The 26,084-nt window shown below is 43.6% G+C and overlaps 1 protein-coding gene across 1 annotated transcript in view; it reads left to right on the top strand.

Moving 5' to 3' along the window:
- The first annotated feature begins 445 nt into the window (after positions 1–445).
- Positions 446–26,084, top strand: part of LOC120061306 (nuclear receptor coactivator 3-like) — a 102,407-nt gene continuing 76,768 nt past the window's right edge. Inside the window, exon 1 of the mRNA XM_039011018.1 lies at positions 446–507. The gene's annotated coding sequence lies outside the window, so the exon portion shown is untranslated. The remainder of the gene's footprint in view (positions 508–26,084) is intronic.

The following is a 26,084-nucleotide window of genomic DNA, read 5'->3' as shown; positions in this document are numbered from 1 at the left end:
CCCACGACGCATCGCGGAGTGCCTGTACACAGCTCTAAGCCGTGGTGTTTTGCCTATATACCACAAACCCCTGAGGTGCTTTATTGCTATTATAAACTAGTTACCAACGTAATTAGAGCAGTACAAATAAGTCATGTGTCATACCAGTGGTATACGGTCTGATATACCACGGCTGTCTGCTAATCACCGAGTTTATAACTAAAAATAAACACCGTGGCATTATTCTGTTCTAATATCGTCGCTGTTCAGCCGTCTACACCAGAACCCAAGATCTCCTCTTGGGGCATACATGTAGTTGTAGTCCGTATCCGGGAGGTCTGCCCTACCTAAAATAACAACGTTCGACGTGAATAACTACTTTCCCCAGCAGCCCCAACGCTCAGCACAAGCTGGCTTCTTGCTCTTCGAGAGTGTTTCCCATTTAAACAAACACAGTGCTGAAGATGGCGGAGAGTTAATAGGGAAAGGAAGAAGCTATTGGTGCGCTCACAGAGATATATCTATTTGGTGAGTTTACTACATTTCCCCTTTACGCGTTCCTTTTAATAAAGCTCGGTTTTACGCACGACGGCATTGTTCCTCGTTTGGTTGGACGGAAGTGCCCCGACATCGTTTTCCACTGATGTGTAGTAGGGCTCTATATACTCGTCGTAACACAATAATATACGCTACGGTGTACGGGCACGGTGCATGCCCGTTTACTTTGACAGCAAAAGTGTTTGTTGTTTTATAGGGACGCTCCAAGCCAAGGTCATGGATTTTGGTGTAAATATAGCGCGCTATATAAATGGTTTCTGACATGTTAGTGGGGTTGAATGTATTTGTCATAGCTGAGGAATTTAAAATAAAGTGCCCGTTCGTTTGGACCTAGAACTTTGAGGGAAGGTTTTTTCTAACTTACTAAGACAATGTTTTAAAACGTGTGTATGTGCCTGGTTGGTACCCTTGGCGCAGACAGCACATAATACATTTTTTATATTTCTGACTCTTAGGTTAGCCTGCTTTAGGACATGTTGCTTTTCATTCAGTAAATTCATGTCGCCCGGCGGTGAAGGGGTAAAGTCTAACCAGCTCAAATTTAAATATAAATGACCAGCTCAAATTTAAATATTGTCCTATTGCTGAATGATATAGGGACAATTCCGCATTAAATAGGTGGTGGGCCGAAGCTCAAAAGATTGAAGTTGACTGATCCCCGTCGAGGGAGGAGCAGATTTTTGATGTATATGACAGTAAAACGTATGATGACTATAAAATATGTTGGCACCTTCAATTCCTGCACATTTCTCTGCTTGATTTTTAAACCAGATGACATTTCAAATAGCAGCTGCCCAATAATACCATAGTGGGCATGCATCATGTCTGATGCATTGGAATGAATATAAGTTATGGAGAATGATAAAGAGCCTGTAGGATTATAGAAAAATAAGTTGGGAAATGAATGTTGGTGAGTTTTAACTACTAAATGTTCAGTGAATGTAAGAATATTTAGGTGGTTTACATTATTAACTTTCCTACTAACCTTCTAAAAGTTGACGTGCCAAAATCATTATTCTACTAACTATGACTGAGTATGATGCATGTTTTCCATAATGTAGGTTTCATGCATATACATTCGATCAAAGAACACTCACAAATAATGTTTCACCATTTATTGAGTACAGAGACAAATAGCAAAGGTGTCTCAGACAGTATTTTAAGTATTTAAATATAGTGTAGCCTACCAATCAATGTATATCAAGTGCCGTGGAGGGCACAATCTTACAATGTTGCAGTCCAGAAATGAGAGCTAACCATCTATGCCAAGAGACTGTAGAACTGTCATCAACACATGCTTCAGTATTTCCCCTTCTCTCAAGCGACATTTGTGGGCCCAGGCCTTATAGGATCCCACCCTAGTCACCAAAGTAGCTGACCGATGTAGAGAGAGAGACAAGGACCTTAGTAGAATGTAATCTAAAGCTTGTGTGGTCCAGAGACGAGGACTCCACCATCTATGGTAAAAGCCTGGGTTCCTGATGGGGACTGTAGAATTTTCCCAACTGCAGGTTACAATAATAAAACAATCTGTTTGTCCCGTTATACTGATTCTACATAAAATGTAGTCTTTGAGATGCTCAAACAAGCACGTGTATCTGTAGTTGTACTTCAACTTTAAAATGCACAACACTGTAAGACAAAACCCACAAAGAAAAGACAAAAGGCACATGTATATGTGGGTCCAATATTTAAATAGTGACAGCAGGGTTAGTTCAAACTGCGGTAGGAAGGTTCTCCTCACAGGTGAGTGAATAAGCCCATGCTTGGTGAATAGCACTTGGTTGATCTCTGGGAGCAGGACACAGGATAACTGAATAGATGTAAGACAAAAGAGACAAGGATTAATCAAATAAATCATCACAACAAAGGAATGTAGTTTGTGAGCTAGAAAATGAACATCCTGACAGTCTGAGGCTGGCTGCTCTGCACTCATCGTACTATTGACAGGGATAATGTGGCATTTGTTATTTGTCAGAATGAAATTAGTGGGTCTTGCCTTGATGACTGTATTAGATTTACACTACTTGTCCTATTGATTTTTGTAGTCTTCAATTATTACTTGGAAAAAACTGATAGCTAAAATGCTCCTTGTCCCGGAATGGCATGCTAGCTAGTGATAAAGTTATCTGCTCCTGCTAGCTACAGTAGAAACAGATCTTCTTGTTGCAACTAGCTAACTAGCAAGCTAGCTACATTACTAAGGTTGCTGTGTTTTAAGTTGGGAGTCATTTTAAAGCTTGCATTGATGGTATGACGTTTTTAAAACTAAATAGTTCATTACAAATATACAAACATTGCATCACCCGATAACAGTTTGTCGCCAGCTGTCTACTACCTTAGATACAGATAACGGGATTGGCAGACGTGATCATCAGAGATAGTACCATGGATAGTACACCACTTTTGATTGGTTTACAGTTTCGAACTCGGCGGTGTTGCCTGTCCAGTTAGCGAACATAAAAGTAAGTATTTAGAAAATATTTGCAAAAATTAACATTCCCAAGAAACGGAAATGTGTTCAGAAGAAATAAATGTACACTATGTAAAAAACAGCTCCTCCTTTGACAGAGATCGATCATCTCGAAAACTGAAGCAGATAGTTTGCTATGGCCACCACCTAAAAATAGTGAGAAAATAGTGAGACTCACTTTTTCACATTAAAATGTATGCCAAGCAAAAACCATTGATTGCAAAGTTCAACAAACCGTATGTAGAAGTCTACCTTTAACTTTAATTGCCACAGAACATTTTACTAAAACATATTTACTTGAGGAACAGTGCAGATGCAAAGTTTGGTAACAGAATGACAGTAAAATATTTTTTTGTGTGACCATGTTTTCCAAAAACATTAAGGTTCAAAGATGTTTGCAGAAAGAATGGGGTGTCAGCTATGATATGACACCTTGAGTTTGAAGTGGATCAACACCCGGTAACAGGATGACATCTTGGGTCCTTGATCTGTACTATACAGAAATGCATAATCACGAGTGTCATTCCCTTCATGGTGATGTATCCTGAATAGGTACACAAAGGTAGCTAGGTGCATGTTTGGGTGTTATTATACACTAGCAATTATTCTAATGAGCTCTCCCCCCAAACAAGACCAAATTTGGTTGGTCCAGAGTGACCCGACCAAATCAGAACCAATCATAGACGTCTATGTTTCACAAGTTTGGACAGTACAGCAAAGTAGAACATTGCACAGGACAGTACAGTTTAGTAGAGTTCAGTACAGTACAGTAGAGGATAGTACAGTAAAGTAATTTACAGTAAATTAAGGTATAGAAGGGTACAGTACAGCAGAGTACAGTACACTTCAGTAGAGTACAGTGCCTTCAGAAAGTATTCAGACCCCTTGACTTTTTCCACATTTTGTTACGTTACAGCCTTTTTCTAAAATGGATTAAAAAATAAATAATTCTAAGCAATTATAAACAGATATACCTTACTTAAATAAGTATTCAGACCCTTTGTGTTTCCATTGATCATCCTTGAGATGTTTGTACAACTTGATTCGAGTCCACCTGTGGTAAATTCAATTGATTGGACATGATTTGGAAAGGCACACACCTGTCTATATAAGGTACCACAGTTGACCACATGTCAGAGCAAAACCAAGGCATGAGGTAGAAGGAATTGTCTGTAGAGCTCCGAGACAGGATTGTGTCGGTACAGATTTGGGGAAGGGTACCAAAACATTTATGCAGCACTGAAGGTCCCCAAGAACACAGTGGCCTCCATCATTCTTAAATGGAAGAAGTTTGGAACCACCAAGACTCTTCCTAGAGCTGGCCACCCGGCCAAACTGAGCAATCGGGAAAGAAGGGCCTTGGTCAGGGAGGGGACCATGAACCCGATGGTCACTCTAACAGAGCTCTAGAGTTCCTCTGTGGAGATGAGAGAACCTCCCAGGACAACCATCTCTGCAGCACTCCACCAATCAGGCCTTTATGGTAGAGTGGCCAGACGGAAGCCACTCCTCAGTAAAAGGCAGATGACAGCCCGCTTGGAGTTTGCCAAAACATTCACTGGTCTGATGAAACCAAGATTGAACTCTTGGGCCTGGAGGAACGTCTGGAGGAAACGTGCCACCATCCTTACGGGGAAGCACGGTGGTGGCAGCATCATGCTGTGGGGAGGTTTTTCAGCACCAGAGACTGGGAGACTTGTCAGGTTCGAGGGAAAGCTGAATGGATCAAAGTACTGAGAGATCCTTGATGAAAACCAGCACTCTCAGGACCTCAGACTGGGGCAAAGGTTCACCTTCCAACAGGACAACGACCCTAAGGACACAGCCAAGACAACACAGGAGTGTCTTCGGGACAAGTCTCTGAATGTCCTTGAGTGGCCCAGCCAGAGCCCGGACTTAAACTTGATGGAACATCTCTGGAGACCTGAAAATAGCTGTGCAGAAACGCTCCCCCTCCAACCTGACAGAGCTTGAGAGGATCTGTAGAGAAGAATCTGAGAAACTCTCCAAATACAGGTGTGCCAAGCTTGTAGCGTCATACCCAAGAAGACTCAAGGCTGTAATCGCTGCCAAAGGTGCTTCAACAAAGTACTGAGTAAAGGGTGTTAATACATTTAATATTTCAGTTTTTAATTTTTTAAATAAATTATATAAACCTGTTTTTGCTTTGTCATTATGGGGTATTGTGTGTAGATTGATGAGAGGGCAAAACTTTTTAATCAATTTTAGAATAAGGCTGTAACGTAACCAAACATGGAAAAAGTCAAGGGGTCTGAATACTTTCCTAAGGCACTGCATATTATAGTGTGCTCTACTGTACTGTACAGGTAAGCGTACATATTCCTTTTATTTAGGATGACGCTGACAAAAACAATAAAAAATACAAAAACAACCGTGAAGCTTAAGGCTATAGTGCCGCAAACCAAGTTAACTTCCCACCAAGAAAGGAGGGAAAAGGGCTAACTAAGTATGGTTCCCAATCAGAGACAACGATAGACAGCTGTCCCTGATTGAGAACCATACCCGGCCAAAACATAGAAATACAAAATCATAGAAAAACAAAACATAGAATGCCCACCCCAAATCACACCCTGACCAAACCAAATAGAGACATAAAAAGGCTCTCTAAGGTCAGGGCGTGACAGCTGTGCTCTACTGTAACTCTGTTTTGTGACTACAATGATTTCCCATTGTGTCATTGGTAACAGAGTGACACATTTTAATCACTTAATAATTAATAAACAAAATTGTTATCAGTAAAAACACTCACTAATTGATAGGTTTACCTGTACGTGTTACTTCTGTGAACTTTCATAATTCTCCCTTAAAGTTGAAATCGGAAGTTTACATACACCTTAGCCAAATACATTTAAACTCAGTTTTTCACAATTCCTGACATTTAATCCTATTAAATATTCCCTGTTTTAGGTCAGTTAGGATCACCACTTTATTTTAAGAATGGGAAATGTCAGAATAATAGTAGAGAGAATTATTTTTACATACACTCAATTAGTATTTGGTAGCATTGCCTTTAAATTGTTTAACTTGGGTCAAACGTTTCGGGTAGCCTTCCACAAGCTTCCCACAATAAGTTTGGTGAATTTTGGCCCATTCCTCCTGACAGAGCTGGAGTAACTGAGTCAGGTTTGTAGGCCTCCTTGCACGCACACGCTTTTTCAGTTCTGCCCACACGTTTTCTATAGGATTGAGGTCAGGGCTTTGTGATGGCCACTCCAATACCGTGACTTTATTGTCCTTAAGCCATGTTGCCACAACTTTGGAAGTATGCTTGGGGTCATTGTCCATTTGGAAGACCCATTTGCAACCAAGCTTTAACTTCCTGACTGATGTCTTGAGATGTTGCTTCAATATATCCACATAATTTTACTTCCTCATGATGCCATTTATTTTGTGAAGTGCACCAGTCCCTTCTGCAGCAAAGCACCTTCACAACATGATGCTGCCACCCCCGTGCTTCACGGTTGGGATGGTGTTCTTCGGCTTGCAAGCATCCCCCTTTTTCCTCCAAACATAACGATGGTCATTATGGCCAAACAGTTCTATTTTGTTTCATCAGACATTTGGACATTTCTCCAAAAAGTACGATCTTTGTCCCCATGTGCAGTTGCAAACCGTAGTCTGGCTTTTTTATGGCGGTTTTGGAGCAGTGGCTTCTTCCTTGCTGAGCAGCCTTTCAGGTTATCTCGATATAGGACTCGTTTTACTGTGGATATAGATACTTTTGTCCCTGTTTCCTCCAGCATCTTCACAAGGTCCTTTGCTGTTATTCTGGGATTGATTTGCATTTTTCGCACCAAAGTGCGTTTATCTCTAGGAGACAGAACGCGTCTCCTTCTTGAGCGGTATGAAGGCTGCGTGGTCCCATGGTGTTTATACTTGTTTATACTTGTTTGTACAGATGAACGTGGTACCTTCAGGCGTTTGGAAATTGCTCCCAAGGATGAACCAGACTTGTGGAGGTCTACAATTGTTTTTCTGAGGTCTTGGCGGATTTCTTTTGATTTTCCCATGATGTCAAGCAAAGAGGCACAGAGTTTGAAGGTAAGCCTTGAAATACATCCACAGGTACACCTCCAATTGACTCAAATTATCTAAATTAGTCTATCAGAAGCTTCTGAAGCCATGACATCATTTTCTGGAATTTTCCAAGCTGTTTAAAGGCACAGTCAACTTAGTGTATGTAAACTTCTGAACCACTGGAATTGTGATACAGTGAATTACAAGTTAAATAATCTGTCTGTAAACAATTGTTGGAAAAATGACTTGTGTCATGCACAAAGTAGATGTCCTAACCGACTTGCCAAAACTATAGTTTGTTAACAAGACATTTGTGGTGTGGTTGAAAAACAAGTTTTAATGACTCCAACCCAAGTGTATGTAAACTTCCGACTTCAACTGTATGTGGGTTTTTGCTAACAGAATAACGAAAATAGGCAATATTTTTTTGGCTTACAGAAGGCAAATCATTTTTGCGAAACTAAATATAATAGTTGGCAGGGGCCTTTAACATTATTGTGTTTTTATTGTTTTTCTAATCAGGGGTTGGAACCAGTTCAGGGTGCAGAACCGAAACTGGAAAATAAATACATAATTCAAGGAACAGAAACAGAACTTGGAACGAAAGTGATCCATAGTGTTCTGGAACAGAAACATTATTTTAAAAGCATTGGAACCGTTTAATAACGTTATTTTACATTCCAGGAAAAATGTTGTAGTCCCACAACAAAGTGCATATGCAAAGCCCTCACTCTGTCACTCAGAAATGTATTCCAGTGTCTGCCTGCAAGCTGAAAATATTTGCCTGTGCGTGTTTAGGCTACCTGCCCCTCCCCCTCCAAAGAATAGGCTACTGTACTGATGTTACATGCTTGATTCAGAAGAAAGGGAGAGATTTTGAATTAGCTAGAGAAGAATGGATTAACTTTTTCAATGCTAGTTAAGGATACTATAGGCCAAGTTATCACATTTCACTTTGGATTTATTAACTGCAAGAAGGTAAGATGTGTTTGTAATTCTGGTGCCACTCAGCACACACAAGCTTGACCAAGGCAGTTAACCCACTGTTCCCCGGGTATGGATGTCGATTATGGCAGCCCCCGCACCTCTCTGATTCAGAGGGGTTGGGTTAAATGCGGAAGACACATTTCAGTTGAATGCATTCAGTTGTACAATTGACTAGGTATCCCCCTTTCCCTTTCCTATTAGCTTGCAAGCTCAAAGGACATTCAAAGTTCCTCCATAGAAGCCGCTCCTCCTTGGTATAATTCTGTGGACCTAATTCATATAATGCATGTCATAACAAGATGCCCTACGCTTCAAGCCTCCTCTTCAACCCTGTCTCGCTCTCCCCCCACCTGCAAAATTTCAGTTGCATCTTGTGCCTTAGGCTACACTTGTCTCTCCATCATGCATGTAAACAACTACCTTGCCTGCTCTATCCACACTGATTGGTGAAGTAATTTTATGAGCTAAATGGATTTTAAAAATGTATTTCACAGGTTAAAAAAGGAAGAGAAAGGAACGATTCTGAACTGTATTTTGCTGGTGGGAACAGTGGAACGAAACAAAAAAATCTAGCGGTTCTGTTCATATTTTTGGTTCCTTCCAACTCCTGTTTCTAATAACTTTTCAAGACCTTTCTAGTAATATTTTTTAATCCCTCTTTGCTTATTCCTAATTTTTAGGATGGAAAATGGTTGAAAAACATATCTATGCCTCAATTTCCCAAAAATATAGACTCTTAGCTTTTCATTTGATATGCTCCTATAAACTTCACATATTGGTGCTCATGGGACCTTTTACATGGAAATGACCATAGGCCATGACCCTGTACATGGATACGTTTAGGCGGCGTCCACTGTGCAGAAATGTTATTATAGTTGCATGAGAACGGTACAGGGGATTGGTCCGACCACCAATAGGGGACGGACGTGCGGTGTGCAAGTCAGACAGTGCTTTCCCATAATACAGTAGGCTATATGTGTAGATACTATTAATATTTACCTGTGCCCAATGCAGTTGATTTGATTGCCAATCTCAAGTAGGTCAAAGTGTAATATTAGATGTTAACTGCTTTAGATGTTGCTGCTGTGTGTAGACCTGTTTAACTATACTTGTGGGGACCAGAAGACCCCACAAGAATAGCAAACAAACAAAAATTTGACCAACTGGGGACGTTTTGTCAGTCCCCACAAGGTCAAATGCTATTCCGAGGGGGTTTAGGGTTAAGGTTAAAATTAGTGTTAGGGTTAGAATTACGTTAAGGGTTAGGGTTAGGAGCTAGGATTAGGAACTAGGGTTATGGTTAAGGTTCAGGGTTATGGAAAATAGGATTTTGAATGAGACTGAATTGTGTGTCCCCACAAAGTTAGTTATATAAGACTATGTGTGTGTGTGAAACTGAGTTAATGATCTACTCTAAAGGACCTGTCTTTTATGCACCCCTCCACCCCTCTCTCTTCATATATAACCGTCCTGTTACATAGTTCTGTTACATGATATATATAATCTTATTATGTGCTGCTGCTTGTTAATGTAGTGTCTCCATATGCTAGGAGAGGAAGTGAGAGAGGTGTGTTGCAGGGCCTGGGCCATGAGGTTTAGTTAATTATAAAAGCCATAGTTTAAATGTAGCTCTGTGTCTCTGGCTTTGTTCCCGGTTGACCTGGCTGTGTGTCTGTGTGTTGCCCTTATAGAGGGTAGAGTAGAGGGGTGTCTAGAGGGGTGTGGTGGCCTAGCAGACAGCGTTTTGTTCCCCAGTGCCCTCCTGGCAGATTTACAGTTCTGTCTTTCTGTGACCAAACTGTCAATTAACACAAACACACACGCTCACACCCTCGCAGTCACATACTCACACTTACCCCACCTCTACCCTCCACGGGGGCTTCCAGAGGGCTCCTAAATCGAGGGGGAACAAGGAGGCTGGACATGGGCAGGCTGCTGGGCCTATAGGCCACCACGTTGGGGTCAGGGAGGGGGATGAATGAACGGATGGTAGGGCTGTGACTAGGGATGCACGATATATCGGTGAACAAATCGGAATCGAACAATATTAGTTAAAATGCCAACATCGGTATCGGCCGATGTCTAGTTTAACGCCGATGTTATAAACCGATGTCAAATCTACCGTGCAAACCTATATAACGTAGGTACATGACGTAATGACGCCACATAAAATGTTGCGCAACACAACATTCCTAACCTAGCCCACAATGTCTGCTGTGTGGATCGAACAGTCAACAAGTCGAGCAGTCATTTGAAAGAGTAACAAAATTTCAGCGAGACAACTCAAAGGTGAAATCCATTATAGCCAAGATAATCAAATTCATTGCCCTTGACAATCAACCGTTCTCTGTTGTGAGTGATGTTGGTTTTCGCCTACTGGTCGAACACCGGTACACACTACCAAGACAACATGCTGCCACCCCCGTGCTTCACAGTTGGGATGGTGTTCTTCGGCTTGCAAGCATCCCCTTTTTCATCCAAACATATGGCCAAACAGTTCTATTTTTGTTTCATCAGACCAGAGGACATTTCTCAAAAGTATTTGTCCCCATGTGCAGTTGCAAACCGTAGTCTGGCTTTTTTATGGCGGTTTTGGGGCAGTGGCTTCTTCCTTGCTGAGCAGCCTTTCAGGTTATGTCGATATAGGACTCGTTTTACTGTGGATATAGATACTTTTGTACCTGTTTCCTCCAGCATTTTCACAAGGTCCATTGCTGTTGTTCTGGGATTGATTTGCACTTTTCCCACCAAAGTACGGTCATCTCTAGGAGACAGAACGCGTCTCCTTCCTGAGCGGTGGTGTTTATACTTGTGTACTATTGTTTGTACAGATGAACGTGGTACCTTCAGGCATTTGGAAATTGCTCCCAAGGATGAACCAGACTTGTGGAGGTCTCCAATTATTGTTCCGAGGTCTTGGCTGATTTCTTTTGATTTTCCCATGATGTCAAGCAAAGAGGCATTGAGTTTGAAGGTAGGCCTTGAAATACATCCACAGGTACACCTCCAATTGACTCAAATGCTGTCAATTAGTCTATCAGAAGCTTCTAAAGCCATGACATAATTTTCTGGAATTTTCCAAGCTATTTAAAGGCACAGTCAACTTCGTGTATGTAAACTTCTGACCCACTGGAATTGTGATACAGTGAATTATAAGTGAAATAATCTGTCTGTAAACAATTTTTGGAAAAATTACTTGTGTCATACACAAAGTAGATGTCCTAACCGACTTGACAAAACTATAGTTTGTTAATTCTTTGGGACTGGGGGGCAGTATTGAGTAGCTTGGATAAAAAGGTGCCCAGAGTAAACTGCCTGCTACTCAGTCCTAAAAGCTAGAATATGCATATAATTAGTTGATTCTGATAGAAAACACTCTGAAGTTTCTAAAACTGTTTGAATGATGTCTGTGAGTATAACAGAACTCATATGGCAGGCAAAAATATGGCAGAGAAAAAATCCAACCAGGAAGTGGGAAATCTGAGGTTTGTAGTTTTTCAAGTCATTGCCTATTGAATATACAGTGTCTATGGGGTCATATTGCACTTCCTAAGGCTTCCACTAGACGCCAACTGTCTTTAGAACCTTGTTTGAGGCTTCTACTGTGAAGGAGGGGGGAATGAGAGCTGTTTGAGTCAGGGATCTGGCAGAGTGCCACGAGCTCAGCCTCGCTCGCTCCCGTGAGAGTTAGCTGCATTCCATTGCATTTCTACAGACAAAGGAATTCTCCGGTTGAAACATTATTAAAGATTTATGATAAAAACATCCTAAAGATTGATTCTATACTTCGTTTGACATGTTTCTACGAACTTTAATATGACTTTTCGTCTGAACTCTCGCCTGGACTTGCCCGCGCCTCCTGAGTTTGGATTTGTGTACTAAACGCTCAAACAAAAAGGAGGTATTTGGACATAAATGATGGACTTTATCGAACAAAACAAACATTTATTGTCGAACTGGGATTCCTGGGAGTGCATTCTGATGAAGATCATCAAAGGTAAGTGAATATTTATAATGCTATTTCTGACTTCTGTTGACTCCACAACATGGCGGGTATCTGTATGGCTTGTTTTTGTGTCTGATCGCCGTACTCAGATTATTGCATGGTGTGCTTTTTCCGAAAAGTTTTTTTGAAATCTGACACAGCGGTTGCATCAAGGAGAAGTTCATCTATAATTCCATGCATAACAATTGTATCTTTTAGCAATGTTTATTATGAGTATTTCTGTAAATTGATGTGGCTCTCTGCAAAATCACCGGATGTTTTGGAACTACTGAACATAACGCACCAATGTAAACTCAGATTTTTGGATATAAATATGAACTTTACCGAACAAAACATACATGTATTGTGTAACATGAAGTCCTATGAGTGCCATCTGATGAAGATCATCAAAGGTTAGTGATTCATTTTTTAACTATTTCTGCTTTTTGTGACTCCTCTCTTTGGCTGGAAAAATGGCTGTGTTTTTCTGTGACTAGGTGCTGACCTAACATAATCGTTTGGTGTGCTTTCATCGTAAAGCCTTTTTGAAATCGGACACTGTGTAACGGTTTTCTTCCAGGGGTGAAGGAGAGGACCAAAGTGCAGCGCGGCTAGTGTTAAACATGTTTAATAAAGAACAAGTGAAACACTACAAACAACAATACAAAATAACAAATGTGCAAAAACCGACACAGACCTATCTGGTGCAGACAATCACAGAGACAGGAAACAAACACCCACAAAATCCCAACACAAAACAAGCCTCCTATATATGATTCTCAATCAGGGACAACGATTACCATCTCCCTCTGATTGAGAACCATATTAGGCTGGACATAGAAACAGACAAACTAGACACACAACATAGAATTCCCACCCAGCTCACGTCCTGACCAACTAAACACATACAAAACAACAGAAAACAGGTCAGGAACGTGACAGAACCCCCCCCCTCAAGGTGCGAACTCCGGGCGCACCCCTAAAACTCAAGGGGAGGGTCTGGGTTGGCATCTGTCCGCGGTGGCGGCTCCGGCGCAGGACGAGGACACCACTCCACCACTGTCTTTGTCCCCCTCCTTAGCGTCCTTTGAGTGGCGACCCTCGCCCACGACCTTGGCCTAAGAATCCTCCCCAAGGCCCCCACATGATTTAGGAGGTAGCTCAGGACAGAGAGGTAGCTCAGGACAGAGAGGTAGCTCAGGACAGAGAGGTAGCTCAGGACAGAGAGGTAGCTCAGGACAGAGAGGTAGCTCAGGACAGAGGGGCAACTCCGGACTGAGTGGCAGCTCCGGACTGAGTGGCAGCTCTGGACTGAGTGGCAGCTCCGGACTGAGTGGCAGCTCCGGACTGAGTGGCAGCTCCGGACTGAATGGCAGCTCATGACTGTAGGGCAGCTCATGACTGTAGGGCAGCTCATGACTGTAGGGCAGCTCATGACTGTAGGGCAGCTCATGACTGTAGGGCAGCTCATGACTGGAGGGCAGCTCATGACTGGAGGGCAGCTCATGACTGGAGGGCAGCTCATGACTATAGGGCAGCTCATGACTGTAGGGCAGCTCATGACTGTAGGGCAGCTCATGACTGTAGGGCAGCTCTGGCAGCTCCTGACTGGCTGGCGTCTCTGGCAGCTCCTGACTGGCTGGCGTCTCTGGCAGCTCCTGACTGGCTGGCGTCTCTGGCAGCTCCTGACTGGCTGGCGTCTCTGGCAGCTCCTGACTGGCTGGCGTCTCTGGCAGCTCCTGACTGGCTGGCGTCTCTGGCAGCTCCTGACTGACGGACGGCTCTAGCGGCTCCTGACTGACGGACAGCTCTAATGGCTCGGGACAGACGGGCGGCTCTAATGGCTCGTGGCAGACGGATGACTCAGATGGCGCTGGGCAGACAGATGGCTCAGATGGCGCTAGGCAGACGGATGGCTCAGACGGCGCTGGGCAGACGGATGGCTCAGATGGCGCTGGGCAGACGGATGGCTCAGACGGCGCTGGGCAGACGGATGACTCTGGCCGGCTGAGACGCACAATAGGCCTGATGCGTGGTGCCGGAACTGGAGGTACCGGGCTGAGGGCACGCACCTCAGGGCGAGTGCGGGGAGGAGGAACAGGGCTCTGGAGATGCACTGGAAGCCTGGTGCGTGGTGTAGGCACTGGTGGTACTGGTCTGGGGCGGGAAGGTGGCGCCGGATATACCGGACCGTGAAGGAGGACACGCGCTCTTGAGCACCGAGCCTCTCCAACCTTACCAGGTTGAATGGTCCCCGTAGCCCTGCCAGTGCGGCGAGGTGGAATAGCCCACACTGGGCTATGCAGGCGAACCGGGGACACCACCTGTAAGGCTGGTGCCATGTACGCCGGCCCGAGGAGACGTACTGGAGGCCAGATACGTTGGGCCGGCTTCATGACATCCGGCTCGATGCCCAACCTAGCCCTCCCAGTGCGGCAAGGTGGAATAGCCCGCACTGGGCTAAGCACGCGTACTGGGGACACCGTGCGCTTTACCGCATAACACGGTGTCTGACCAGTACGACGCCCTCTCACTCCACGGTAAGCCCGGGGAGTTGGCTCAGGTATCCAACCCGGCTTCGCCACACTCCCCTTTAGCCCCCCCCCCCCCCCCAAGAAATTTTTGGGTGAGCCTCTCGGGTTTCCAGCCACTCTGCCTTGCAAGCGCCTCATAATGCCGCCTCTCCGCTTTTGATGCCTCCAGCTCCGCTTTGGGACGGCGACACTCCTCTGGCTCTGCCCAGGGTCCTTCTCCGTCCAGAATCTCCTCCCATGTCCATTCCTCCTTGTACTGCTGCTGCTGTTTCTGCTGCCCGTTGCCACGCTGCTTGGTCCGGGTTTGGTGGGTGTTTCTGTAACGGTTTTCTTCCAGGGTTGAAGGAGAGGACCAAAGTGCAGCGCGGCTAGTGTTAAACATGTTTAATAAAGAACAAGTGAAACACTACAAACAACAATACAAAATAACAAATGTGCAAAAACCGACACAGACCTATCTGGTGCAGACAATCACAGAGACAGGAAACAAACACCCACAAAATCCCAACACAAAACAAGCCTCCTATATATGATTCTCAATCAGGGACAACGATTACCATCTCCCTCTGATTGAGAACCATATTAGGCTGGACATAGAAACAGACAAACTAGACACACAACATAGAATTCCCACCCAGCTCACGTCCTGACCAACTAAACACATACAAAACAACAGAAAACAGGTCAGGAACGTGACACACTGTGACTGGATTTACAACAAGTGTATCTTTAAAATGGTGTAAAATACTTGTATGTTTGAGGAATTTTAATGATGGGATTTCTGTTGTTTTGAATTTGGCGCCCTGCAATTTCACTGGCTGTTGGCGAGGTGTGTCACGATCGTCGTATGAAGGAGACCAAGGCGCAGCGTGGTATGCGTACATTCTCTTTATTAAAAGAATGAACACCGAACAAACTAACAAAATAACAAACGAAACATGAAGCTATACACTATAGTGCTGACAGGCAACTACACATAGACAAGATCCCACAACACAAACAAGGGAAATGGCTACCTAAATATGATCCCCAATCAGAGACAACGATAAATAGCTGTCTCTGATTGGGAACCATATCAGGCCAACATAAACATACAAAACCCTAGATGACATACAAAAACCCTAGACGACATACAAAAACCCTAGACATACAAAAACGAGAGTACCCACCCTAGTTGTACCCTGACCTAACCAAAATATAAAGAAAAACAGAGATATCTAAGGTCAGGGCATGACAGTACCCACCCCCAAAGGTGCGGACTCCCGGCCGCAAACCTAAACCTATAGGGGAGGGCCCGTGTGGGCATCTACCATTGGTGGCGGCTCCGGTTCTGGACGCAGCTCTGGAAGCTCCGGACCGTGGGTCGTCTCTGGAGGCCCCGGACCGTGGATCGTCGCCGGAAGCTCCGGACCGTGGGTCATCTCTGGAGGCCCTGGACCGTGGATCGTCGCCGGAGGCTCCGGACCGTGCATCATCGCCGGAGGAACCGGACCGTGGATTGTTGCCGGAGGAACCGGACCGTGGATCGTTGCCGGAGGAATCGGACCGTAGATCTTCGCCGGAGACCCCGGACCGGGGACCGTCGCCAGAGGCTCCGAACCGTGGACAGTCTCAGGAGGTTCCGGACCGTGGACCGTCTCAGGAGTTTCCGGACCGTAGACCATCTCAGGAGGTTCCCGAACCGTAGACCGTCTCAGGAGGTTCCGGATCGTAGACCGTCTCAGGAGGTTCCGGATCGTAGACCATCTCAGGAGGTTCCCGAACCGTAGACCGTCTCAGGAGGTTCCGGATCGTAGACCGTCTCAGGAGGTTCCGGATCGTAGACCGTCGTCGGAGGTTCGGAAGTAGTAGTCACACCCTGACCTAACCAAAATATTAAGAAAAACAGAGATATCTAAGGTCAGGGCGTGACAAGGTGGGACGTTACCGTCCCGAATATCCCAGAGAGGTTTCACAAGAAATTTGTGGAGTGGTTGAAAAAGTTTTAATAACTCCAACCTAAGTGTATGTAAACTTCCGACTTCAACTGTATGCATTAATGAATCAATTATACAATCATACAATCAATTTGACTTTGGTAAAAACAATCCAACTACATAATGCTAATCATTTATTTGAATGGTAAATCTCTATTGATAAACTGGGTAAATCAAGATGTAGTCTAGGCCTATCCACAATACAGGTGAATGCATATTCAATAGGACAGTGTGCATGTATTGAGTTATTGAGGGGATACAGATGACAATCCATTCCATTTGGGACTTCTTTTATTGTACTGATTAACAACATTTGTATAGAAGTAGCTTATTTTATAAAAATAGATAAATGTCTAGCATGCTAGCAGATACCCATAGACTCCCAATCATTGCGCTAACGCTAGTTAGTATTGGCTCCCGAAACTACCTCTAACTCAAATCAAATGTATTTATATAGCCCATCTTACATCAGCTGATATGTCAAAGTGCTGTACAGAAACCCAGCCTAAAACCCCAAACAGCAAGCAATGCAGGTGTAGAAGCACGGTGGCTAGGAAAAACTCCCTAGAAAGGCCAAATCCTAGGAAGAAACCTAGAGAGGAACCAGGCTATGAGGGGTGGCCAGTCCACTTCTGGCTGTGCTGGGTGGAGATTATAACAAAACATGGCCAAGATGTTCAAATGTTCATAAATGACCAGCATGGTCAAATAATAGTAATCATAGTGAACATGTCAGGGTCCTAGGGCTCAGGTCTGCCTTCATACTGAACACATAGACATAACAATGGTAACCAAGAGTTCCAAAATCCCAAAGTATCCCTTTAAGAAGCCTCTGTAGTGAAGGGATGGATGAAGAGAGATTGGATAGAAAGAGGGAGAGAGAAGAGAAAGAGATAGCTGAGAGGGTCTCTCTCTTTTCCTGCCCTCTCTCATACCTGTTCCATCTCTTGCTTTCCCTCTTATGCTCTTCCTCTCCCTCTCTATGCCAGACTCCTTCCTTCCTCCCTCTCTCTCTTTCATTAATTACTCATAATTAATTTGATTCTAAGTCCTAATCCCCTGAATCGCAGCACTCAGGCTAAATAAGTTAAGTCTGCTCTTAAATGACTGGGAGGTGATGAGAGGATTTGACTGCATGGTGTTTGTTTTTGCGAGTGTGTATTATGCATCCGTGTGTTTTTGGGAGTGGTGCATGTGTGTTTTCACGTGCAGGAATGTGTGTTTTGGGAGTGTGTGGGTGTTTGTGCGTGTGTGTGTGTGTGTGTGTTTTGTGCGTTTATGTTTGTGTGTGGAGAGGGTGACATTGTCTCATGTGGATGTTGTGCCTGCCTGGTTGTGTGTGTGTGTGTGTGTGTGTGTGTGTGTGTGTGTGTGTGTGTTTGTGTGTGTGTGTGTGTGTGTGATGCTAGCTAGCGAGCTCTGCTGGAAATGTTTCTAGATGGAGCTGGTGGGAACCAACTCTGTGACATCCTCCTCCACCATCTGCACACTGCTCCCTCCAGCTCAACTCCTCTGTTAGCTCTGTGTTGTCTGTCCACGGACCAACAAAGCTACACTAAATAATGATGCATATTAATGGCCAAGGGCTGTAGGACCGCTTTGATTGACAATACATGATTCAATTACTCAATCATATTTATTAATATATGCGTGACCTAATTACATTCCCCCTACGTTTCCCTCATTTTGTTTCCTACCCCTTGAATATTTTAATCGAGGTAAAGAAGTGGCATGTATTACCATTTAATGACTATGTAATTGATAATTTTGGGAAAAGTTGTATACAACCAATCCATAGACGCAGGGACCAATGCATTACCTTCTAATCTAACTGACTGGTGTGCAAACAGTCAATGATTTGGACAGTGTTGCTCTTTTCTTTTGTCTGAGAGTACAGGTCCACATATGTGAGAGAGGGAGGGAGAAATAGAAGGAGAAAGAAGAGGGGGAGGAGGAGTGTGTAGTTTTTATTAACGTGGTGACTCCCGCTAAAATTCAGGGAGTGCTGTTGCATCCAGCTGTTACTGGTTGCGCAAGGCTTCGTTGCCACGGCAACACAGCCCTGTGCGCCGGCTCAAGGTCGTTCATCCCGTTCTGAAACGATCAGCGTGCTACACACACTCATACACAAGATGCACACGGATAGAGCAAGAGAGGATGGGAGGAGAGAGTGAGACAGGCAGACAGCGAGAGAGAAGAGAACAACTTCAAAGTGACCAAGCACTTCACTGGGGTTAGGGTCGGTGAACAAACCTTACTCCCTCCCTCCCTCCATCCCTCCTTCCTTCCCTCCACTGCCCCCCTCTTTCCTTAATAAAAAAACAACCAAAAGAGAACCCCTGGCCTTGGGGGTTGTAGGTTCTTCTGCCAGCTGATAAAATATTTAGCTGGTCAGAAGGAGAGAGTGAGGGATGGAGAGAGAGTCATAATTGGAAGAGAGAAAGGGGAAGAGAGAACAGAGGAGAGTGAGGGGGTGATACAGTGAGTGGCCAGAGTGGAGGGTTTGTGTTGTGTTCTCTAGAGCAGTGGTTCCCAAACTTTTTTTAGTCCTGTACCCCTTCAAACATTCAACCTCCAGCTGCGTACCCCCTCTAGCACCAGGGTCAGCGCACACTCGCAAATGTTGTAAGACTGCCACACACACACACTATACGATACATTTATTAGACATAAGAATGAGTGTGAGTTTTTGTCACCATTTTACATATAAAACCTTATTTGTTCATTGAAAATTGTGAATAACTCACCACAACTCACCACAACTCTGCAATGTTGGGTTGTATTGGAGAGAGTCTCAGTCTCAGTCTTAAATAATTTTCCACACACAGTCTGTGCCTGTATTTAGTTTCATGCTAGTGAGGGCCGAGAATCAACTCTCACATAGGTACGTGGTTGCAAAGGGCATCAGTGTCTTAACAGCGCAATTTGCCAAGGCAGGATACTCTGAGCGCAGCCCAGTCCAGAAATCTGACAGTGGCTTCTGATTAATTTCAATTTTCACAGAACTGCTTGTTGCAATTTTGATGAGGCTCTCTTGTTCAGATATTGGTAAGTGGACTGGAGGCAGGGCATGAAAGGGATAACGAATCCAGTTGTTTGTGTCATCCATTTCGGGAAAGTACCTGCGTAATTGCGCACCCAACTCACTCAGGTGCTTCGTTATATCACATTTGACATTGTCCATAAGCTTGAGTTCACTTGCACACAAAAAATGATACAATGATGGAAAGACCTGTGTGTTGTCCTTGTTAATGCAGACAGAGAAGAGCTCCAACTTCTTAATCATAGCTTCATTGAATATAGTTGGGGAGAGTCCCTGTAATCCTAGATTCAGATTATTCAGGTAAGAAAAAACATCACCCAGATGAGAAACTCGTCATCATGCAAGCGGTCAGACAAGTGAAAATTATGGTCAGTAAAGAAAACTTTAAGCTCGTCTCTCAATTTTTTAAAAGCGTGTCAATACTTTGCCCCTTGATAACCAGCGCACTTCTGTATGTTGTAAAAGCGTTACATGGTCGCTGCCCATATCATTGCATAGTGCAGAAAATAGACGAGAGTTCAAGGGCCTTGCTATAACAAAGTTAATCATTTTCACTGTAGTGTCCAAAACGTCTTTCAAGCTGTCAGGCATTCCCTTGGCAGCAATAGCCTCTCGGTGGATGCTGTAGTGTACCCAAGTGGTGTCGGGAGCAACTGCTTGTACGTGCGTTACCATTCCACTATGTCTCCCTGTCATGGCTTTTGCGCCATCAGTACAGATACCAACATGAGCAGCAGCTACGTTTGGCCACATACGGACCGTTAGAGGAATTCCCGCGAGAGAGTAACGGTTAATGTGATTGGATGTTAATTATTTGACTAGACTACCTGTATTTGACATTGTGTTGTTATTACTAGATGGTTTAATTTTATTTTTGGCAGTGAAACGAGGCCACTCAGGCGAGAAAAAAACCTCACTCAAATGTATAGCCCCGTTGGAAAATATAAATGGACTGTTTGAAAATGTGAAGGGAAAAAAAGTATAAAAAAAAAAAAAAATGTTTTTAAATGTGAACCACATTTTTATTCGGCGTACCCCCGACGGCAATACCCCAGTTTGGGAATACTTGCTGTAGAGCATGTTGCATTTCTCTGAGGCTACTATCTGTCTGATGTTGTTACCTGGGCCCTTCTTCTCCTGGACCTGTCTACATCAGACTATTTTATTAATTAGGGGATAGGGGGATATTTGAGAGGCTCTGTTTCAAACTCAAAGTAGACAGCCCTGGGCCCTAAACCCTCAGCCCTTGAATGACGTTTACATCGTCACATCCGAGTGTAACTTAAATGTCCCTTGCCCAAGCGAGGGAGAGTGGTGATCGGAGAGGCAACGTCCTTGGTGGAAATCTTAAAGTTGAGCTTAAAACAACCAACCTAAAGCTATTAATGTACAGTTGAAGTCGGAAGTTTACATACACCTTAGCCAAATACATTTAAGCTCAGTTTTTCTATGGGATTCAGGTCAGGGCTTTGTGATGGCCACTCCAATACCTTCACTTTGTTGTCCTTAAGCCATTTTGCCACAACTTTGGAAGTATGCTTGGGGTCATTGTCCATTTGGAAGACCCATTTGCGACCAAGCTTTAACTTCCTGACTGATGTCTTGAGATGTTACTTCAATATATCCACATAATTTTCCTACCTCATGATGCCATCTATTTTGTGAAGTGCACCAGTCCTTCCTGCAGCAAAGCACCCCCACAACATGATGCTGCCACCCCCATGCTTCACGGTTGGATGGTGTTCTTCGGCTTGCAAGCCTCCCCCTTTTTCCTCCAAACATAACGATGGTCATTATGGCCAAACAGTTCTATTTTGTTTCATCAGACTAGAGGACATTTCTTCAAAAAGTACGATCTTTGTCCCCATGTGCAGTTGCAAACCGTACTGGCTTTTTTATGGTGGTTTTGGAGCAGTGGCTTCTTCCTTGCTGAGCGGCCTTTCAGGTTATCTCGATATAGTACTCGTTTTACTTTGGATATAGATACTTTTGTACCTGTTTCCTCCAGCATCTTCACAAGGTCCTTTGCTGTTGTTCTGGGATTGATTTTCACTTTTCGCACTAAAGTACGTTAATCTCTAGGAGACAGAACGCGTCTCCTTCCTGAGCGGTATGACGGCTGTGTGGGTCCCATGGTGTTTATACTTGCGTACTATTGTTTGTACAGATGAACATGGTACCTTCATGCATTTGGAAATTGCTCCCAAGGATGAACCAGACTTGTGGAGGTCTACAATCAGAGGTCTTGGCTGATTTCTTTTGATTTTCCCATGATGTCAAGCAAAGAGGCACTGAGTTTGAAGGTAGGTCTTGAAATACATCCACAGATAGACCTCAAAATGACTGAAATGATGTCGATTAGCCTATCAGAAGCTTCTAAAGCCATGACATAATTTTCTGGAATTTTCCAAGCTGTTTAAAGGCACAGTCAACTTCGTGTATGTAAACTTCTGACCCACTGGAATTGTGATACAGTGAATTATAAGTGAAATAATCTGTCTGTAAACAATTGTTGGAAAAATTACCTGTGTCATGCACAAAGTAGATGTCCTAACCGACTTGCCAAAACTATTTGTGGTGTGGTTGAAAAACAAGTTTTAAAGACTCCAACCTAAGTGTATGTAAACTTCTGACTTCAACTGTACCTAGTAAGCTAACATATCTAGCTAGCACTCCTGTCAGGTAGCTAGTTGCAGTTACCCATAGCTGGCTAGCTAGTTATATAGTTTGGTAAATTATTCCAATAAATTTCAGAATTGCAAAAAATATATTTATGAATCTAGCAACGTTTTATAGGCTTCGCACTACGAGACTAAGCCAATTTGCCAAAACTAAAATCAATCAATACAATATATATATTTTTAGCAAGCTAGCGTCACACTTTTTTCTGACATGCCAAAAATGCAGCCTTGTTGATTAAATTTGACACTTCCCTGCCCCCAGAGTTTGACATGTGACTACAGTTTGCTTTGAATTGTGGGTCATATCAACTCATAAAGTTATACAAGCATAGCGAGTAGCTACCGAACGTCATTTTTGGTGAGTGTGGTCATTTTACAAGCGAAAGTGAATAAGACAATTTGCGCAAATGAATAAAGTTGTAATGCATGCTTTTCTGAAGGAAGAGCAGCATTTGTACATGAAGCCGATGGGAGAAGGAAAAAAATGCTAGTAGGAAGCACAGGGAAAAATGGCAGCTGTACAGAACTTATCTGGAGCTCTTTGACTTCTGGCAGAAAGCCATTACAAGATATCTGATGGCAAACATTTAGTATTGAATTGCATACACGTGTAACTTCATCACCTCATGTGTGCCGCACAACAGAGACTTGCTGATAGATATAGAACGCTATGGACTCTCCCGTTGTGATATTTACAAACAAACGTGACTGGCTCAACTGGTCTGGGGAACTACGGTAAGCTTCATCATTTAAAATAATGTGACAGGGGAAATGAGGAACGCAATCTGCTTTATCTCCTAAGGTATTGCACAAGTTTACTGGCCGTAATAATTTAAAGTAGCTACAAATATTCACATTTATTGAAAAACGTAAAATAAATAGTTTTGACGGTATTGAAAAACCATCCTGTGGCTTTTTCCAAATATCCTGGTATGCGGTATATACTGTATACCGCCCAAGCCAATGCAATGCTCTCTCTATGGGCGGGCTGGCAGGCTGGCTAGCTAGCTAGGTAGCTAGATAGCGAATGTAGCTAAATACAATAATACCAAAGTCAATATCAGTATGTGAAGTAGCTACTTAACTGTAAAATCGCCTACACAAACTGCACTATCAATTTAGGAGTCTACAATCTCACCATGTTCAACCTGCAGATCGAGGTGCCTCGCAGAGTGGAGTCTGACATTCTCAATGTAATGCACCCTGGACTGATGAGGCAGATAAAATAGGAGAAATGTGGTGGACCCTCTGTTTAATTAATAATTTCTTGAGGTAGGAATATCGCAAAAATATGATCAATGGCTCATTCGAGGGAAGACAACCTCCCGCGTTATGACATCGGCCAGTATTGAAATCTGACATGTATGATAGACGCTTTTATGATCTAAAAGTCATATTCCGATCAACTTCCAGTGTAGCGAGAGCAACTTTATCACAATGCTACATCATACCGGCTGTATTTCTGTCTGCTTGAACGGCAATAGCTCAGATACACATGAAAACATGAAATTACCTTGGGAATCGATAGAACGTCGCTCAGAGATGTATCGCTCAAACAATATAACTGAATATTTCCTTTAAGTGTGGAACATTGAGTTAAAGTATTCCCACACAGACATGTCATATGACATCTAGTAATACAGTCAGAGACACTGGCAATGTGATGTGTACTACTCATACAAACACACAGGAAGGTGAACAATGTAAATATGTGCCAGTGGCACACAAGGATGGCACGCTTAACATTTTTTATCCACACAGTCAGGTGAGTGTGTTCCTTTGTGTGTTACTGTGTGTGTTTCTCAATTCAGATTCACTTAGTGGTGAGCCTGTGAGCATCAGTGATATGTAGGGTGTTTTTATTGGTGCTGGCTGCCTCCTGTAGGGTGCATGGAGAGTTCAGCCTGCTGGATTGGCTCCTCACTAACCATAACATACTGTTTATTGGAGAGAACATTAATAAGGAAATGTGTAATTTTTTTTCACTGTGAGACGTGTGCGCGTGCGTACGATGGAGAGTCATAAAACCCCAAGCTGTCACCTCTTGAGCCCCATGGAGAAGGTATGGGGTTATTGCGGGGAACCAGAGTTTCACGTTTCTCCTACGTTTATGGACTGTAAGGTTGTTAAAGGGGTCTGGAGAGAGGGGAGTATGTGTAAGGGGGCTCTGTTTTTTGTAAAATAGTGAGTCTCGTATATGTGTTCAAGAGCCCCTTCACACACACACACATTTTTGTAGGGATTGGAGCGGCGGTAAATGTTACCAGCTGCACCACAGCTAGCAAGTGGCTTCAACTCTGCCTGAACCTGGCTGTTAGGTGACCACTTCCTCCTCGCTTTAATGCACCCCCCTTCTGCCTCCCCATTTACAGGTATATATCTTGTGTCATCAGGGAATGGAGAGGATAGGTTATGCAGGCTTCTCCACCCCTGTCACCCTTCCTCAACCTTGTCTCCACCCCCACCTCTCGTTGCCTTGGTGTCAACACTCAGAGCTATGATCCAACTGGCTCTCTCGTTCCCTCCCATTTGGATATTGTAGTGATGTCACAGAAACGCTGTTACCTGGCCCCAACCCTGGCAACATCGTGGAAACATCGTGGCAACAGCGTGGCAACGAATATCTTTTACTGAGTTACAGTTCATATAATCAATTGAAATGAATTAATTACTCCCTAATCTATGGATTTCACATGACTGGGCAGGGGTGCAGCCACCGGTGAGCCTGGGAGGGCATAGGCCCACCCACTTGGGAGCCAGACCAACCCACTGGGGAGCCAGGCCCAGCCAATCAGAATGAGTTTTTCCCCACAAAAGGACTTTATTACAGACAGAAATGCTCCTCCACCCCCAGCACAAGGTGCACCTGTGTAATGACCATGCTGTTTAAACAGCTTCTTAATATGCTACACCTGTCAGGTAGATGGATTATCTTGGCAAAGGAGAAATGCTCACTAATGTAAACAAATTTGTGTACACAATTTGAGAGAAATAAGCTTTTTGTGCGTATGGAACATTTCTGGGATCTTTTATTTCAGCTCATGAAACATGGGACCAACACTTACTGATAACAATTTGGTTTATGATTTATTAAGTGATTCAAAACACGTCATTCTGTTACCAAATCGGTAACAGAATGACCAAAAAATCTCTAACAGAATGATTGCAACTGAATTGACTACAATGAATTCTGGTTCGGGTCCCCGTTTTTGACCTTGTGGGAGATCTGTCGACGTGCCCTTAAGCAGGGCGTTGACCCTGGTTGCTTCTGTGGGTCGCTCTGGATGGGAGTATTTTAGATGACTGTCTTTTAGATGCCTAATGTTAATGTTGAGCGGCTACACTGCAAGTAGATTGTATGTTTTATTATTCAATAAAAAGTAAATAAAATAAAAACATTCATAGTAGTCACAAACCACATTTGGGTCACCTGCTACTGTCTTCCCATACATTGACATACTGTTATGTTCAGCTCATAACTGTTTTCTTTCTCTTTCTGTCGCGTGGTGCTCAAAGCAAGAGTTTGAAAACAGTCTGGACAACCCCTCTCTCTCATTCTCCCTGTCTCTCTCTCTCCAGTTAATGTAACTTCTCCTGGCTCTTACTGACACTTACCCATGAGCCCACTCTTTTTCCATTTACTGTAACCAGCCCTCTCACCCACTGACACCGACCAACACCGGACGTCCATGGACGTTGAAATTTGGTCAGTCCAAATATGAACCAGTCATAGCCGTCTGTTTCACAAGTTTGGACAGCACAGTAGTACAGTATAGTAAAGAAAGGTAGAGTATAGGTCAGTACTGGACTGTAGAGTTTAGTACAGTAAA

The sequence above is a fragment of the Salvelinus namaycush genome, chromosome 16 (assembly GCF_016432855.1).
Source record: "Salvelinus namaycush isolate Seneca chromosome 16, SaNama_1.0, whole genome shotgun sequence".
Lineage (NCBI taxonomy): Eukaryota > Metazoa > Chordata > Actinopteri > Salmoniformes > Salmonidae > Salvelinus > Salvelinus namaycush.
This window is presented reverse-complemented; position numbering and strand designations above follow the sequence as displayed.